Source organism: Macaca nemestrina, chromosome 14 (assembly GCF_043159975.1).
Source record: "Macaca nemestrina isolate mMacNem1 chromosome 14, mMacNem.hap1, whole genome shotgun sequence".
NCBI lineage: Eukaryota > Metazoa > Chordata > Mammalia > Primates > Cercopithecidae > Macaca > Macaca nemestrina.
Window position 1 is genome coordinate 26806433 of NC_092138.1, and position 14294 is coordinate 26820726.

General features: G+C 35.5%; 1 protein-coding gene across 11 annotated transcripts in view; it reads left to right on the forward strand.

The window, feature by feature from the left end:
- Positions 1-14294, forward strand: part of LOC105498657 (transient receptor potential cation channel subfamily M member 3) — a 909897-nt gene that overhangs the window by 275943 nt on the left and 619660 nt on the right. The gene's annotated exons all lie outside the window — the stretch shown is intronic.

Consider the following 14294-nt stretch of genomic DNA (forward strand, 5'->3'; position numbering starts at 1 on the left):
TATTTTGAAATTGATAGCTATAGCCTTTGGAACTTTTTGGAATAAAAAGTAATACTTTTGAACGTGTTGTAAAGCATTATAGACATCTTCATGGTAATTTGCTTCTGACTTTTTTAAAGTTGTGAGACTTTGGTATTTGTTTAGTAAAAATATTGCTTGCCTTCAGAACTGTAACATTTGTTAGATCAGCAAACCAAAATGTTCCCTTAACATTGTGTAGGTGTTATGCTTTTTGTTGATAATGTACTGTTATTCATTTTCTATTAATGTTTGGAAAATAAACCTAGAATCTAAGAAAGTCAGTGTGTATCCAGTGTGGATCATTAGAGTCAGGGAAGCCCTTACTCATCCGTGTGTGTGGGAAGGAGGCAGAAGTGGAGCATTTATATCTTTGATAAAGTATGCTTTATGGAAATTATACTGGAACATTGATATTCCAAGACACAATTCCTGTGGAAGTCGCATTGTAACAAGGGTAATGACTTAAATCACTTCAAGTTATTTAGTTTTGGAGGATGGTTGTCATGAGGATGCCCACTGCCACATCAAGCTATCTTCATTTTCCTTTGCAAACCAATTTGGAATGCATTCTTAGTGACATTGAATATTCTTCCATTAGAGTTTGCAAATTTTGAGGGTAACAGTTTTCCTGTTACATATTAAAAATAAGTCTACATATCTCTTAAGAATCTTAAGAATGTTTATAGTAAGTTTTTCTAAGTATGGTGATGAATAAGGAAATATAAGTAGATTTTGTCTGATTAATAACTTGAAAAACAATAAAATAATTTTGTGGGATTGTATTGGTAGCAACCTAATCACAATCAGTTGTTCTCATTTAAAGCATTAAAAGTTAATCCTGAGAGCAAGAAATTAGATTTGTTTATAAAAAGTAGATGAAAAGACCAGGCTGTTCACTTAATAATTAATAACCATAGCTGGAATTTGCCTATCAGTTATTATTTACCAGGTACAGTGATAAGCCGTGTGTGTGTGTGTGTGTGTGTGTGTGTGTGTGTGTGTGTGTAGTATATATATAATACCTAATGAACAATGAGATAGGTGCTGGCGGTATCCTAATTTTTTATATAAAGAAGCAAAGGCTTAAAGAATTTAATGATGTGCCCAAGTCTACACAGCTGATGAGAGTTAGTACTCAGACCAGGAAAATAATCTGACCAGAATTCACACCCTCAAACACCCACTCAGTGGCCTTTCTTAAACTCCATTGTACCTGAACTAAGTCTACCTAGTAGGTCAAAGAACCCCACCATAGTGTGACTGCTAGAATATGGCAATTTATAGATTAATTTAGAGTGATGGCTTTCAACTTCCATCGTGCATCAGGATTATAAAGGGAGTTTAAAAAACAATTATAATAAAAATACATTTGGATGTATTAGGTACAAAAGCTTAATACCAGATAAGCCAAGCTGACTTCACTCTCGAGAACTGTGTAACTGGCCTGTACTTGACACTTTCCCTGGGTGATTTCTTCTCTGTATTCAGGTTGCCACTCCCAAGTTCTTTCACAGTGGCAGTCTATGAGTGTCTCCCAGAGTAACTTCCCTGAACATTTTTTATTACATTCCTTTTATAAGTTTTCTTTAAAACACTTTTAATTTTGTGAAATTGTGTTATTTTACTTGTGTATTGTTGGTGTCTTTGCTAAGATGTAAATAATGTGAAAAGAGATCTTGTCTGTCTTGTAGATATATATATCTCTAGCATAAGATAGGAACTTTGGGCCAGGCGCGGTGGCTCAGGCCTGTAATCTTAGCACTTTGGGAGGATGGGGCAGGTGGATCACCTAAAGTCAGGAGTTCAAGACCAGCCTGGACAATATGGTGAAAACCCATCTCTGCTAATTATACAAAAAATAGAATAGAATAGAATAGAATAGAATAGAATAGAATAGAATAGAATAGAGTAGAGTAGAGTAGAGTAGAGTAGAATAGAATAGAATAGAATAGAATAGAATAGAATAGAATAGAATAGAATAAAAACAAGCATGGTGGTGCATGCCTGTAATCTCAGCTACTTGGGAGGCTGAGGCAGGAGAATTTGCTTGAACCCAGGAAGCAGAGGTTGCAGTGAGCTGAGGTCATACCATTGCACTTCAGCCTGGGTGATAAGAGTGAAACTCTGTCCCCCCCAAAAAAGATAGGAACTTTGGTATATAGTAAGAATTCAATAAATGTCCGTTGAATGAATGTGTTAACGACAAAGTTAGGATAGACTTTTGTTTAGTTCATCTGTTTAAGTTCATCTGCTAAGCCAGTTATCCCAACGGTAGACACAAAGTCTACATGTATCATTGTTTCCTAGGTGACTGGGAGGAGAATACAGATGTTGTACAGATAGGGGTATGCTGGATTCAGTTTAAAATTAATACTATTTGATAAACCCTTCATTTGTAGATTTGAGGATAAAACAGTTTCTGAAGAATGTTTTCCATTAATATGACAATACTAATACATCTTTGATATGTAGCAAGGCTAATTTTTAGACTATCAAAAAAAGTTTAAGATAATGCTTTTTGCATGGGTTTGTTTCATTAGTAATACCAGATATATTTCTGTAGTTTATACCATTTTAATGGGAATCTTGAGTTTCAAATTTTAAACTGTATCGTTCTTTGGTGCCACTGCTTTTCAATCTTGGTATTCCATTCTTTGAATAAGATCAAATTGGTTGGGAAAAATTCCTTTTGTAGAGATGGGAAGTTGGGTAGTAGGGGATGATTAAATTATTTCATAGGAAAGGTTTTTGGCTTATTCCACATGGCAGTTTCTAGGACTGCCAAGGTGATGTACAAATTCCTAGTATAACACAAAGGACAGTCTAAACCTGGAGTGAAACCAGATTAGTGTTTATTATGGGATGGAGAAGGCTTCTTCAGATAGATTATTTTGAAGGAGGGAGGGGGCAGTTGTGTTTTATTCCACCCAAATTTGACCTGCTGGCAGTTGGAGTTTGCTGGTGTGTTAAATAACAATAGATTCAGGGCACCCTTTAGTGTGAAGGGGGCTTACAGATAACTTAGTTCAATTATCTCATTTTAAATCTGAGGAAACTGAAACCCAGAAAAAAGACTTCCCTCGTAGCTACATGCTCTGTCTTCCTAGCTAGTATTAATGAATGGTTCACTGATATTGTGGTGTTTATTCTAGAGGTGTTTTTGTTTTGTACTTATAGAGCTTAAAACTACACGTTTTAAATATAATAATATAAGTGCATATGGATAATATATTATAAAATGTTCCTGGGTAAGAGCTCTAAAGCATAAGTGTTTATTTGAAGTAACAATTTGAAACTAAGGTTGTTTTGTATACATAGCTAAAATAAAATTATTTTTATTTCAAGAACTCCAAGGTCATAAACTCAAAGTTTTTTTTGTTGTTGTTGGTTATTTGTTTATTTAAGGTTTGGGCTATACCATTGCAGTTCTGTACAGGTTCACTCTCACAGTGCCAAAACAAATTTACTCCTGGTGTTTATATAAAGATGGCTACGTAAACCTCAAGTTGCAAAACACTAAAGGCACTTGGAAAGAAATACCCTAAATTAGACTATGTGAAATAAGTCAGGTTGCTAAGTTAAAGGAAAAAAATAAGATGCTCACTGTACTTGTTGGGTCTCATCTTAGAGCTGTAGAATTTCATTTCCCTGTTGGGGGATGTTGTCTTGAAAAAGCATGGCCTTCTGGGTTAAGTCAATGAGGGTGCAAATCACTCTGCTATTTATGAGCCAAGGGTTTTGGATAAGTGACAGAATGATCCTGACCTTCTTTGACTCAGCTGCAAAATTATCCTGAGATAAAAGTAGAGTGAGCAGGGGTGTGTCCCAAATCATCAACATTAGTGGAGTACAGACATTTAAAAAAACAAAATTTTGGTCGGGCGCGGTGGCTCATGCATGTAATCCCAGCACTTTGGGAGGCTGAGGTATGCAAATCACTTGAGTTTGACACCAGCCTGGTCAACATGGCAAAACCCCATCTCTACTAAAAATAAAAAATTAGCTGGGCATGGTGGTGGATGCCTGTAATCCCGGCTACTTGGGAGGCTGAGGCAGGAGAACTGCTTGAACCCAGGAGGCAAGGTTGCAGTGGGTTGGGATTGCACCACTGTACTCCAGCCTGGATGACAGAGCAAGACTCTGTCTCAGAAAAAAAAAAAAAAAAAAAAAAATTAATGGCGCCATTTAAAATAGTGTGAAATGTACATGTTGACAACATATACACTGAGCTTAGCACCAAATTAGCAAAAAAGGAATTAAAATAGAAAGTTGTCATGTGACAAGCACTGTTACTGATACTACCTTATGTAGTACATTACCAAGATGATCTGATGGTGCTGCTTACCCTGGGCTCAGTATTACCATGACTGCTCTGACTTTGATGATGCCAACCTCACAGGGGTGTTATGGAGATTAAAATAGCGTATGAAATGCTGTAATGGCATGACAGCCATTGGCCACTATGACAGGGGCTGCTTCTCAGTTCTCTCAGTTTAACATTGTGCTGTCTTTACTAATCAACTTACAGTCTTTTCTACTAGACTTTCAGCAGGGTAAGGCTACTGTTGTTTTATCCTTTATGTCTACCAAACACAGTGCCTGAAATGGAAGAGATCTTCTTTAAAAAGTTCAAATGACTGTACACAATCATCCACAAGTTACTTAACTGGAAATCATGTTTTCATTTTCAAAGCTAAATCTTTGTGCTAATGAAAAAGGGGAACTAATCAAGGAGGGTTAAATACGTATTCTACTCCTATGATGGCCTCAACCTTCGACAACCTTGGCCTCAAACTGATGTCCTTATGTTAGGCAGCAGTAAAGCCAGGAAGCTCCAGTGGTGATTATCTCAGTACGAGAACAGACTGTCTTTGTATTATCTCTCACTGGATCTCCCCTCTGAATTTCAGTTCATTTGAAATATAAAAAGTTGAAATTCATAAAATAAAATTATCACTTATTTGTGTTATTTTCCTTGGGTATAAATGATCTAGTTAAATGGAAAATAGAACTCTTCTTAAAATAAAATCCAAACTGTATTTGTACTCCAGTTTAAAGATTTCTTTGAGGGTTTGAAGCCTTTTAATCATGGTGATTTAGTCATATAGGTATCATAATAATTATAAGGACATTTGTCAAGTCCTTATGTCCTTAGAAGCAAGGTACAAGGCAATCAACATTCAGCACCTTTCTTGAGAATACATAACATACACCCTATCAAGTAACTTGGTTTTTAACAGTGGCCTTGACTTGAAAAATAAATCTCTAAGTTACTGTGCAGTAAATCTCAGAATCATTTATCTTACAGTTTATTACAGAGCAAGTTGAAGGTGATAAAATTCTTATCAACAAGGAGTTCACAGTTTTATATGTGATTAAGGACATGCACTTCTGGTTATTTATAACATATGTCCAGATTTTAAAAACCCTCATTATCATAAAATCAGCTGTGACATATAAATCGATTGAAAAACAAGCCAGAGTTCTTACACCTTTTCTGAAAAGGAAAATTAGATGTATCTTTCCCCGGTTTTTATAACATACATTTTTCATTTGTTGATGGCAGATAGTTGAAGTAAAAAACTCAGAACCTTCACATGAGAGCTCAGCAAATGTTTTTGGCAAAATAGAAACACCAAATATTCACTGTTATCCACCTTGCCTTTTACACTTGGAGCTCATTCCATATTAGTACATATAGAATCTCCTCATTCTTTTTTAGTGGCTACTTAATAGCCCTTTATTTGAATTAACGTAATGTAGTTAACGATTCTCCTATGGCAGGAAATGTATGTTGTTTCTGAATTTTTACTGATATAAACAATCATGCAAAGAATATCTGTGTGCATGTGTCATTGAACTAATGGGTTGAGTACTCTGTAGAATAAATTCCTAGCAGTAAAATTGCTAGGTCCTTGGGTCAACATGCTTTTTTAATAAAGATGGCCAAATTGCCCTTCATAAAAGTTCTATCAATTTGTATTCCCACCAGGAGTTCAAGAAGATATATAATTCTTCAAATATGTATTTCAAACTTTCAGATTTTTACAAGTCTGATAGATGAACAATGGTATCTGTGCTTTTGGAATTTATAAAGCTCTTGTAACAAATAGGAGCATTTGAAGTTATTTACGTTTCATTTTCTATGAACTCTCATTGTGTTTTCTGCCCATTTTTCTCTTGAATTGTTGGTATTCTTTTGATTCATTGAAACCCTTTCCATATTGGAAAATGTATCCCTTTGTGATACAATTTGCAAGTGTTATTTTCCTCATTTGCCATTTATCTTAGGGCATTTTAGCGACATGTTTTGCCAGGAAGAAAATTTAGATTTTTACCTATTCAACTTATGAATATTTCATTTTATGGATTCTCATAGTCCACGTGTGTGTGTGCACGCACACACACACACACACACACACACCCCTATTAATTTCTAGCGTTTTTAGCTGGTATCGATTTTGATAGAGAATAGATAGAGATCAAATCTGAATTTTTGCCAGATGGTGTTCCAGTCATCTCAACACCATTTAATCTCTCTTCTGATTCAACATGCCATTTATATCATAAACCAAACTCCTATATATTTCTGGATTTGTGTCTAGATTCTATGCTGTTCCATTGATCTTTTAATGCAACAGAACAACAATATTTTAATTGCAGTAGACTTATAATAAAACCATTCTTAACTCCCTCTTCATTAAATTATTTCCTAAGAATTTTCTATTTGTGCACATTCATTTTTCCATGTGATTTAGATAAACATATTTGTGGAGTTCTAAGAAATATGTTGTGATCGTATTGAAGGTTGTGCACCAGTATCAGTTTTCTCAAGTACTAGACCTTTGTGGTTGTAGGAGAAGGCTATTTCATTGAATTTGGGCATCCATGTCATACTAACTTCATATAAATAATTTGAAAGACTGTGTTCTTTTTCTATGCTTTTGATCTGTTTCAATAGTATTGGAGGTATCTGTAATTTCAAATTTTCAAATTTGACATAGTATTGAAGCTATTTACTCTTTACAATTTTATTTCACCAGGGAATTACCTAAGATTGGTGCTTGTTCAAAGGTATGGGAGAGTGCAGTGAGGAATCACTTAATTTAATTTTTACCCGTTAAGATATTTATATACTCTGCTCATCTGGGTCAGTTTTTATAAATTGCATTTTCTTAGTAACCAATACATTTCTTATAGATTTTCAAATGTATTTGCAAGTTGATGTGAATGATAGCAACCGTTTATGTATTTTCATTTTCTCTGTTGTGAGGTTATTTCCCCCTACTCATTGTGTATATGTGGATGGGTGTGTATGGACCTCCCATTCTTTATTAGTTTTGTTTGTTATTTATCCTATTTTTTTTAAAAAAGTCTCTTGTATTTTTTAATTCTACAACATTTCTGCCCTCTAATTAATTTTTTGGTTCTCCTTTCTAGTTATTTCTTATTTTATACTGCTTAGTTTCATTTTGATCTTCTTTCTTGTGTAACTTTGGATACTTATTCAGTATTTTGTTTTGTTTTTATTTATATGTTTATATATATTTGAGACAGGATCTCACTCTGTTACCCAGGCTGAAGTGGAATGAAATCTCAGCTCACTACAGTTTTGACCCCCCAGGCTCAAGCCATCCTCCCACCTCAGCCTCCCAAGTAGCTGGAACCACAGGTGCATGCCACCACACTCAGCTAATTGTGTTTTTTGTAGAGATGGGGCTTGGCTATATTGCTCAGGCTGGTCTCAAACTCCTGGTCTCAAGCGATCCACCTGCCTCAGCCTCCCAAAGTTCTGGGATTATAGGTATGAGACATTATGCCTGGGCTGTTTTGCTTATTAATATAAATATTTTAACTATATATTTTCTCTTAAACTTGATATTAGCTGCTTTTTACCATTTCCAAGTGTATTTTTGTTATTTATCTTTATTACTCCTTTAACTCATGTACCTGTGCATAGTTTGGTGGGGTGGGAGGCTATTGAGATTTTCTATACAGCCTAATACTTGGTTAATTTTTTTGTGAACATTCCATAATTACTTCGAAGAAGTTATTGTCTTGGTTTTTGGGTTATAGCTGTTTTGTTGTTGTTGTTGTTGTTGTTTTGAGACAGAGTCTCACTCTGTCACCCAGGCTGGAATGCAATGGTATGTCATGGCTCACTGCAGCCTCCACCTCCTGGGCCCAAGTGATCCTCCCACCTCAGTTTCCCAAGTAGCTGGGAGCACAGGTGCACAACACCACGTCCGACAAGTTTTTACAGTATTTTTTGTAGAGACTGGATCTCCCCATGTTGCTTAGGCTGGTGTTGAACTCCTGGGCTACAACAATCTTCCCACCTCAGCCTGACAGGGTGCTGGGATTACAGGTGTGAGCCACCACTCTGACCTGTATTTTCACTTCTTTTCACTTGCCTTTCTGCCATCCTTCTCTTTACAGTTGGTTGATTACATTTTATTAGATCTAATCTTTTTATTTCTATCTTTGCATATATCTCTGTGTATGCTGTTTGACCAGCTATATGATTCCTTTTGAATCCCCAGCTCTAAAAAGAGAGGCTATCAGCATACATTCACTACCATCACTTTCTTCCTCATTTAAGTTTTGATGCTTATATTATTTCTACTTTTTATAGTTCTATTACTATAATGGCCACAGATTTGATTTTTGTTTTCTTAGCCTAGAACTAGATGGCTTCAATGGCCACTGCCATTTGCTGTTCTTACTCTCTTCCTTAGCTGAAATTCATCCTATGACTTTCAAGAAATTTTAAACTCCTTCAAGAAAGTTTTCTTGGAACATTATTCTCTGAGTCTTGTATGTTCAAAAATGCCTTTTTTGTGGCCTTTATACTTTAGTGATCGCTTGGCTGGGTATAAAATTCTCGGTTCATGTGTTTTTGGTTCATGTTTTTCCTAAGATTTTCCAGGTGTCAGTCTTTCATGCACTGGCTGTATATTCTGCTCCAGAGAATTCTGTGAACAGTAGGCAGAAGATAAGAGAGGAGATTAAAAACACATAAGCATCTGGGTTGTCAATTATGTTGCTTTTAAAAAAATTATTATTATAATTTAAGTTCTAGGGTACATGTGCACAATGTGCAGGTTTGTTACATATGTATACCTGTGCCATGTTGGTGTGCTGCACTCATTAACTTGTCATTTACATTAAGTAGACCCACACATATTTGGACACTTATGGGTAAGGTTGTATTTACACATCAGTGTAATAGCCTTTTTAATAAATGGTACAAGATCTGTTGGATATTCCTAGTGGAGAAAAAAAAAACACACAAGCATCTAAAATAAGGCCTCAGAAAACAAACCATTTCAAAACAACATCCAATACACCTCAGAGATTGAAAGTATTATTGTAACAAATCACATAATAATGATAGATCCCAGGGTGTTAAGAAAAATGTAAATTATTTTCAATGTTATTTATAAAAATTCAAGCAAATGTATAATTTGTTTTAAAAGTATTCTTCTAGTAATTAGAGAACTAGTTACATTTTTAATATTATTTGATAACTTTAGCTGATTTAAAAAGTTTTTTATATGAATTTTTTTTTTCTTGACTCAAAACCTAAGGTGCACAGTTTTGCTCGGGTAGGAGAACAAGTAAGCTATAGTAAATTGAGATTTTTTTTTTTAAACTTCAGGAAATTCTCTTACACTTCAAGAAGCAGCATGTTTGTTCAACGTGCTGTGGTCAAACTAGATAGGAAGGAGACTTGCTGGCTGGATTTTTCAAGGTGAGCTTCTTGGTGAGGTGGCTCTTGAGCTGAACAGATTTTTGTGAAGGTAGAGAGGAAAAGAGAATATTTCTAAATTCTGGGAAATGAAATGTTGTTCAGAAACTGCCACATAATTAGAGCCCCTTGTAAGGCCCCTGTTTATTGCATTGTTGCTTCCCCCAGGAGGTCTGAGATATGAATTGTGCACATACCTTTGTCGAGAGGCAGCATTATCTATTTCTGAGACCTTGAATCAGCGGGCTTGGCAGCAAACAAAGTTACTTCTTCAGTCTGTTATGTGATTAGAACACTTGAAATGGGATAAATTCCAAAATGTTATCTTAACCTGATTTCCATTCAGACTAGAGATTGGTTTAAAAGAATCAGTCAGTACTCCACAGAGATCTCTTGAGGGTTTTTGTCAAGTGTATGAACAGGGCTTCAGAAGGCTCTGGGTCAGAGTTCCCTTATAAGGAAGAACAGTTGAGTTTAGTTTCTGTTAACCTTTTCTTAGCCAGTAGAAATTCTATTGCCTGGCTCTGTGTGTGTGTGTGTGTGTGTGTGTGTGTGTGTGTGTGTGTGTGTGTGTGTGTGTATTGCAGGCAAGAGGGCAGGTGTTCAGTGATACTGTGTGTCTCAGTAAATAAATGGTGAATTCCTTAAAGGCAAGAAGCAAGTCTGTTAACTTTTTCTATCTGGGGTTTAGGGATAATGCTCTGCATAAGACAGTATTTTAGCAAATGTTTGTTCAATGAAGGCATATTAAGCTACAGTTAATACTAAATAAGAAATCCATGAAGCTATCTCCTTGATGAAAATACTCTATTTTTTCACTGTGGGTTGCAAGTGACAAAGACCCTACTCAAACTAGCTTAAGCAAAAAAGGGAACATTTGGCTCCTAGGCTGGGACAACCACGTTGGTGTTACCGCTTTTGGACAAGGTTAAATCCAGGGGCTCAAGCAATGTTGTCAGATCTTTCAGTTCGGCTAGCCCCTACTTAGCTTCCCTATCAGACAGTTTTCTTTTTGAGGCAAGAAGATGACATCCAGCAGCCACAAACACATCTTAGTGCTTTAGGTAGCAAATGGCTGTTGTCTTTTCCTATAGATTTAGAAAAGAAATTCAAGGGGAACACTGGTTGGCCAAGTTTGGGTCACATGATTATTGCTGAACCCATCACTATGGTCAAAGTTTGGAGGACTTAGGTGAATGGTATTAATAAATTATGAAAAGCTACCAGCTGCTGAGATCTTCAAGAAGCAGTGTGTTTGTTCAGTGTGCTGTGGTCATGGGTTTTGCCTCATTTACTACAACCAGTAATGACCTCTAGGTCACATGTAAGTCAAGTGCTGAGTGTTACCAACCTGACAGAATGGTTGTATTTCCAGAAGAATGGAGAAAAAGGATGTGGGTTAGGACAAAACAACCAGTCTCCACTACTGTTATTTAGGTGCTCCCTGGAGCATAATTGAGCTCTAAGAAGAACCTGGTATGTCTCCAAAGACTGATGTGACAGAAAAGAAATGTACTCTTTTAGGACAATTACGTCAGAAAAATACAAGTGTTAGGAAACAGAATCTCAAGTTAATGGCTCATAGATTGGAACAAGTTGCTTCTTGAGGTTTCAAAAGTTTGTCTTTGACATCTGGTGGATTGTTTACTATGCTGGGTAGAGGGGGAGCTTCTGGAATGTATTGTAGCAGCCTGGCAAGCTAGAGGCTTTGGCTGGAACTGCAAATGGCACCACAGTGATTTGAAAGTTCCATCATTCTCCTTACCTATGGCTTGTGAAACCTGACTTTATACCACTGTGTCATTGTGTACCCACGTTAAAAATGAAGCAACATCTAAGGAGTATCTACAAGATAAAACATAGTTTGGGAACATTTTCTCCCATTCTTCCAAATATACAAAGATAACAAGTGTTTGTTATTCATTTTGTCTGTAAATGGAAAGTTGATTTAAAGAGTAGAAATATACCTAAAAGAACAAATATGTACCTAACAGAATCACAGAGTACCTCTAAGTCTCTCTTCAGATGACTTCTTCATAAAGAATGATGTTACTAGGTAGATTATTCTTCTTAGTTCTTTAGAATTTTTTTTTTTTTTTTTTTTTTTTTTTTTTTTTTTTTTTTTTTTACTAAACTTGATGAGCTGAAAAATAAAATTGAGTAATGAGGGGGGAATTTTAATGTTTAATTTTATACTTTGGAATTTCCTTCTTAATTTTAATCTTTTATTCTAATTAGTTTATAAGAGTTTCTTTTGTTAAAAGACAATTTTAGTTACACTTGGAAAACTTTAATCTGGAATTTACTCCCATGTTTTCAGACATGTTTCCTTCAATTTTTTTTTTCCTCAATCATTACTCATAATTAGAATAGCATACTAACAGTAAGTAGTATACTTTCCTTTTTGATTGCACAGAAGAAAAATGGATTTTACATGAGAAAATAGACAATGGAAATGCCTGTTTTGTCCATTCTTCATATTATCTGCATGTCCTTTTCCTAGAATTCAAGCTATGTCTGCAGGACAACTCCAGGTTTTGTAACAGCTTAATAGGACTTTCAGAGCACTCTTGAGTAAATACAGTCCAGTGGTGTGGTGTTTTCTGCATTCTCTCAGAGTTTTTCAGAATCCATTCTCAAAGTCTCCTATCTAAAGGAACATACACTTGGTACTGGAAAAGGAAAGGGCAGCAGAAGTCCTTGGCTGAATGCCCACATTCACTCTCTTCTGTTGTTACTTAACCTCTGGTGTGTATTAGCTCCAGGGAAGTTACCCTATTAGACTTCCAAATGGAGTTCCATCTGGTATTTAAGGTAGCATGTACATTTTTTCATATCCTTTTTGACTTCCCAATAGACTAAAGGGCATGTGACCATTGACTCTTTGCTCTTCATTATAATTATGATGATAAACAGCTGTTTTAGTTTCTCTAAGAATAATGTTCAAAACATTTCATAATTTGTTATTTACTGTCAAGTTTTTGTTGGACTATTAGCCAACAGATATTTATGGAAACAAATAATTTTATCTCATTATAACTTTTAAGATAATTTGCATATTTCTGGTGACACAGTTATTTGGAACTCAAAAATATAAACCTGGGTTGTCATGGATACATGCATGCCAAGGCTTACTTTATCAAATTATTACAAAACTTACTATTTATTTTTAGGGTATAATAGAGTTTAATCAAAACACCAATGCTGTTCATTTTTTCCATTAAGGTTATTATATTAAGCATATTGCTGCTTAATTTCTTTCTTTTTAACGCTTTCTCTTAATGACATTTTATCGCCCAAGGACACAGTTTAAACTGCGTGTCAGAATGACTGATCAGCAGTCTGGCTTGACTTTTGCGAGTCTTCCTTTCTCCTGCTGATATGTCAAGTAAGGATTATATATAATTCAGAATAATGTTCATTGCAATGAGTTAAACCACCCTACCAGGGAACTCATAGAAACGTAATTGACCCAGATGAGAGAAAAAAATAAAATCTTAGCTTCCCCTAAGCAAAGTCCCAAATCTCACAATATTCTTCCTATCTTAAGGGTACAATAATAATTCTTAAGAACAGTCTAGAATCAAAGAAAGACTTGACTGATATTTAAGAAGGAAAGAAAAAAGAATGCAAGGGATGAGTGGTGGAACCAGAGATAGGTCAGGTTGTCCATGAGCAAAGAGTGGGATAAAAAGGCTTGGAAAGGTTTTTTTGAGTATGCCAATATTGGGTAAATTAAAGTGATCAGATGGGCCTTTTAAAAGTAACTTGCTTGGATAGAGCATACTACTTCTAGAGGCACAAGGTCAATCCACAGTAATAAGAAGTTTCAAAATCACGTACCTTATGAAATTTGGAGCTCTCATTTATTTTTACTTATCCATAGTGTTGGCCACAAATGTAAGGAATATTATGGTATAAGGAAGTCATTGTGTTAAGACGTAGAGAAAAACTAGATTTGAGAACTAACCAATACAAAAAGAAATGATGTTGCTTGGAATATATCTTTTTAAAAGGCAGCTCCATTAACTAAATTTATAGTGAATGGGAAGACATATATGTGGCCAACAGTCATATGGAAAGCTCAACATCACTGATCATTAGAGAACTGCAAATCAAAAGCACAATGAGATACCATCAGAGATACCAGTCAGAATGGCTCTTATTAAAAAGTCAAAAAGTAACAGATGGTGGTGAGTTTGTGGAGAAAAAAGAATGCTTGCTTATACACTGTTGGTGGGAGTGTAAATTAGTTCAGCCATTGTGCAAGACAGTGTGGCAATTCCTCAGAGACCTAAAGACAGAAATACCATTTGACCCAGCAATCCCATTACTGGGTATATATCCAAAGGAATAGAAATCATTCTATTATAAAGACACGTATATGTGTATGTTTACTGCAGCACTATTCACAATAGCAAACACATAGAATCAACCCAAATGCCTATCAATGATAGACTGGATAAAGAAAATGTGGTACATATACACCATGGAATACTATGTGGCCATAAAAAAGAATGAG